Here is a 5902-nt window from a genome sequence, read left to right on the forward strand (position 1 = left end):
AATTGACCAATCATAACTAAATGGTGGCCACCAGAAATAGTCTCCACTAACTTTCCTATGTCTGATGGTATTTTTTATCGCAGTTTTCTTAAGGGTTCAGGAAGCTGGTCATAACACTGACCAGTAACAGTTTGTTATTAAACCCTTTTGTTGGTGGTTAATGAGTTTAATATTCATGAAGCCTTCATTACATTGCACTGATTTAAAGGCACACCATTGCCAATAAAAGTGTTGAACTGAACTCAGATATAAATCAGTGCATATCTTTAACCTCAATATAAATGACAAGAATTTCATTAAACCAACTGCCTAGTTTTTTTAGATAGTTGAGAACAAATGTGAACCTAGTAAAGAAATGCATATTAATATTGTTATAAAATAATAGTTCAATAACTAGAGTTATTAGGCTATTTATTTCAAGGAACAATATACATCTAGGAAATGAGAATTTTGTCCTCAAGTGTTTTCTTTCTGGACCAGTGCTTGGATACAGATTACTGCCAATTACACGTGTAATGGAGTACATTTGCAGTTATTACTGGATTAAGATTTGTTATTACTGTTTGCAAATGTCCAATTTCCCTTCAAAATCGTGTAGTAATTATTGTCAAAATAGAACATCAGCACAACCACTTAAACACATTGTATATATATTTTGTCCTTTTCACAGAAAACAAATGATCTCTAAAATCAGTTACTACCATGACTAATGAACATGTTTGTCACAACATAAAGATTCCCTGAATTTCCCTCTGGACCAGTCCCATTAAGTCCAAAGCATAACATAATTTAAATATCAGAGTTATGATCCACCAGCATTGCTTTATACATAGAAGGCCTGTCAGGAAACAGTCAAGGACAGAAAATCAATTCCTTCACATCACTATTTCTCTCACTCTCACTCTCCATATTTACTAAGTTACCAAATGCTGCCCATTATTTTCCCCTTTTCCATCTTCCCTGAACCTGCTTTTAATATCATCGCTCATACCCTTCTCTTGAGTGCAGAGGCCTCTTAGTTTTTCTGTTTATTCTTAGTCTTCCCTTATCCCGTTACAAATGTGCTTAAATATCTTTTCATTAGTGTTTTCCCAATAATTAGTGGATAGTATTGTCAAACTAGAGTCACAAGGTAGGATGTTTATTTATTCATCCAATCAGTATTTATTAAATATCCTTCCTGGCTAATTTTCTGTATAAATTTAATCCATGACTTACTGTGTTTACACATTATGGTTAATAGGTGGCCTTCCTAAAATAAAACATGTTTTATTGAGAGGTAAGATTTGAATTTGATCTTGTCTTGATTGACCCATTGTGAGCTTCAGAATTTTTACTTCAGAGACCCAGAATCTTCACCAATGTGTACATCTGTAGTTACGGATATTTATATGGCTCCTTGTCACTGCATAGATAAATATTCCTATAAATATTTGAAGTGCAACTATGGTTCAGTTAAGATAAAGCTGATTGCTTCACCTTCCTTTGACTGCTTGGGCAATGCTGTCCTCAAGTATCTCCATCTATGCCATGAAGCAAGAGCCAGTTCTTCCCTGAAAATGGGTGAGAAGTTAAGAGGAGTGGGTGGTTGGTCTTAATCTGTCCTTTAGCATCTTGAACTACTTTTCTTTTTTAAAGTTTTATTTATAGATTTACAGGATTATTGTGAAGATAATACAGAGAGTCTTCATATACCATATATCCAGCATCCTCTATTATTAACATCATTATATTAAAATGGTATTAGGATGGTACATTTAATTAGGATTATTTTAGTATTGCTTGGGTTTTTTTAAATATCTTTGAATATTATGGATATATGTCCTTTATTAGACATGTATTTTACAGTATTTTCTCCCAGTTTGTGACTTATTCTCCCATTCTATTAATGGTGTCTTTTACAGACCAGAAGTTTAAATTTTAACAAAATTCAGCCTATCAATTTTTCTTTCATGGATTGTGCTATTGGTACTGTATCTATGACCTTATAACCAAACTCAAGATAATGTAAGTTTTCCAAGAATTTTAATATTTGTGCATTTTACATTTAAGTTTATGATCCATTTTGAGTTAATGTTTATGAAAGATGTAAGGTCTATGTCAAGTTTCCTTTGTTTTTTCCATAAAGAAGTTCACTTGTTCTAACACCACTTGGGAAGAATTGAAATGTTAACAATATTGATCTTCCAATTGATAAACACAGAATCTCTTGATTTCTTTAAATCTTCTTTGATATTTTTCATCAGTGTTTCACAGCTTTTCATATACAGATACCAGGCATATTTTATATTAATACCTAAGTATTTCATGTTTCAGGCTGTTACTCTAAATGATGCATTTTTTTCAAATTCTAGTTGTTTATTGCTTGTATGTAGGAAAGCAATTGATATGGTATATTAACTTTGTATTCTGCAACCTTTTCATCTTTTCCAAGAGCTTTTGTTTTTTATTCTCTTGAATTTTCTACATAGACAATCATGTTGTCTGCAAATAGGGATAGTTTTAATTCTTCTTTTCCAATATTAGATCTTTTCTTTCTTTTTCTTTTCTTTTTTTTTTTTGTCCTATTGTACTAGGAAAAAATACCAGTAGGAAATTTAGTAGGAATAGTGAGATTGGATATCCTTGAATTGTTCCTGATCTAAGGGGAAAGCATTGATCTTCTCGCAATTACCTATGAAGTTAGCTGTACTGTTGTTTTGTCTTGTTTTTAGCTGTTCTTTAGCAAATTGGAGAAGTTTGCTTCTTTTCCTAGTTTGTGAAAATTTTTCATTATGAATGGATGTTGGTTTAGTAAGATGCTTTTTCTGTATCTGTTGTTATGATCAGTAGATTCTTCTTTAGTATGTGCATATGGTTGATTACATTGATTGATTTTTAAATGTTGAACCAGCCTAGCATATCTAGAATAAAATTCCTCATGTTCGTTGTGTATAATGCTCTTTACACATTTTTAATTCAATGTGCTAATATTTAGTTGAGGATCTTTGAGTCGATGCTCCTGAGAGGTATTGCTGTATGGTATTTCCTTTTTTGTAATGTCTTTCTTTTTAATTTTTTATTTTATATTGGAGTATAGTTGATTAACCATGTTGTGTTAGTTTCAGGTGTACAGCAAAGTGATTCAGTTATACATATGTAATGTCTTTATCTGGTTTTAGTGTTAGGATAATGCTGGCTTAATGAAACGAATTAGGTAGAGTTCCCTCTGGTTTGATTTTGTGGAGAATTGGTAGAATGTCTTTGTTAATCTCACCAGTGAAATTATATGGGCCAGTTGATTATTTATTTTGGAAGGTTATTGATTTTTTTGCAAAGTCAATTATTGATCAAACTTCTTTAATAAGTATAGATTACTTATTTATGCTTATTCACTATTGGTAGTTTGTGTCCTTCAAGGAATTATTCCAGTTTATCTAAATTACTTAATTTTGGGCATAGAATTGTTCATAGCATTTTTTTATTATTGTTTTTACTGTTCATGGGATCAGTGATGATGACTCTTCATTCTTTTCTGATATTGATATTGTGTCTTCTGTCATTTTTGTTAGATAGCTTGGCTAGAAGATTGTCAATTTTATTCATCTTTTCAAACAAAGAGCTTTTGGGTTTGTTGACTTTCCCTATTGTTTTCCTGTTTTCAATTTTATTGATTCTGCTCTAAGTTTTATTAGTTCTTTTCTTCTACTAGTGTTTGGCTTAAATTTATCTTCCTTCTCTAATTTCCTGGCATGGAAGCTTAGGCTATTAATTTTAGATCTTTCTTATTTCTAATGCATTTAACATTATAAATTTCCCATTAAGCACTGCCTTTCTGCCTTCACTACATCATACAGTGTTTGAACATTGTCATTGCATTTTAATTGAGTTCAAAATATTATAAATTTCTCTTGAGACATTTTCTTTGGCCCAATGTGTTTTTGAAATGTGTTGTTTAATTGCTGTATTTTGGGATTTTCCAGCTGTCTTTCTGTTGAGTTATAGATAATTCTATTGCTGTCTGAGAACATATTTTATACAGTTTCAAATTTGTTAAGACTTTATGGCCAAAACGAGTTTTATCTTGGTGAATGTTCCCTGCATATTTGAAAGTAATTGGTATTCTATTGTTATTAGATAGTATATTTGATAAATTTCAGTTAGATCAAATTTATTAATAGTGTTGTTCAGGTCAACTATATCCTTATTGATTTTGTGCCTCCTTGATCTGCTAATTATAGGAGATGTTGAATAATAGCATATTAATGGGTAATAGTGTATTTATCTCTCCTGGTAGTTTTTTTTTTTTTTTAACAGCTTTATTGGAGTATATTTGCTTTACAGTGGTGTGTTAGTTTCTGTTGTATAACAAAGTGAATCAGCTATACATAAAACATATATCCCCATATCTCCTCCCTCTTGCGTCTCCCTCCCACACTCCCTATCCCACCCCTCTAGGTGGACACAAAGCACCGAGCTGATCTCCCTGTGCTATGTGGCTGCTTCCCACTAGCTATTTATTTTACATTTGGTAGTGTATATATGTCCATGCCACTCTCTCACTTCGTCCCAGCTTCCCCTTCCCCTTCCCTGTGTCCTCAAGTCCATTCTCTATGTCTGCGTCTTTATTCCTGTCCTGCCCCTAGGTTCTTAAGAACCAATTTTTTTTTTTTTTTTGATTCCATATATATGTGTTAGCATACGGTATTTGTTTTTCCCTTTCTGACTTATCTTCTCGTAGTTTTACCAGTTTTTGCCTCATGTATTATGATCCTCTGTTGTTAGGTGCATACATATTTAGTATTGGTATAACTTCTTGGTGAATTGACAATCTTATTATGTACTACTCCTCTTATCTCTGATAATTTTCCTTGTTTTAAAGTCTGCTTTTTCTGAAATTACTGTAGCTACTTCACCTTTATTTTAACTGTTGTTAACATGTTAATTCTTTCTCCATCCCTTTATTTCTTTTTTTTTTTTTTTTTTTAAATACTAATTGTAAAGTCTGCAGTGGGTATATAGGTGTTCAACTTTTTTCCAGATTTTACGTTTTGGTTTTGTTTTAAATTTTTTAATCTATTATTTATTTATTATTTTTATTTTTGGCTGTGTTGGGTCCTCGTCTCTGTGCGAGGGCTTTCTCCAGCTGCGGCGAGTGGGGGCCACTCTTCATCGCGGTGCGCGGGCCTCCCACCATCGCGGCCTCTCTTGTTGCGGAGCAGAGGCTCCAGACGCTCAGGCTCAGCAGTTGTGGCTCACGGGCCCAGCTGCTCCGCGGCACGTGGGATCCTCCCAGACCAGGGCTCGAACCCGTGTCCCCTGCATTGGCAGGCAGATTCCCAACCACTGCGCCACCAGGGAAGCCCCATCCTTTTATTTCTAACCGAATAAGAGGAATGCCCTTCCCCCACGTTTCTGGGGCAAGGTTCTGGTGATATCTTTTCTCCTGGAGATCAAGCCTTTGTTGTGGAATAGGTTGTGGTCCTGTTTTACAAAGATTATTCCTTCCCTCCCCCTGCCAGAGTCATGAGGAGAGATTTCTTTGCTCTCTTAACCATGAGATCCTGATGAGTTTTCTAGGGATAAAACACATGAACATATGGGTCAACCCCTAAGATTGCAGACCCGTGGAGTTCCTTATTCTCAGGCTAGTCTACATTCAGCCTCCAGCAACTTAACATTTTCATTTACATTGTTTTTGCAAATTTATACTTCCACCAGCTCGTGTTGCAGGGAAGCAGATCTTGGTTGTAACTCTCTCAGTGATAAGTTAAATTTAGCTAAAACCAGGTAAAATGGCATAACATTGCTTATGCTCAGAACATATTTGGAAATAAATATTAACTCCCAAAATTTTGACTCTAGATCCCATCTCCTTCAATGGTGAATTCATTCTGTCTTCCAAATAAAATTTAAGCCATTA

Source organism: Eschrichtius robustus, chromosome 18 (genome assembly GCF_028021215.1).
Source record: "Eschrichtius robustus isolate mEscRob2 chromosome 18, mEscRob2.pri, whole genome shotgun sequence".
Lineage (NCBI taxonomy): Eukaryota > Metazoa > Chordata > Mammalia > Artiodactyla > Eschrichtiidae > Eschrichtius > Eschrichtius robustus.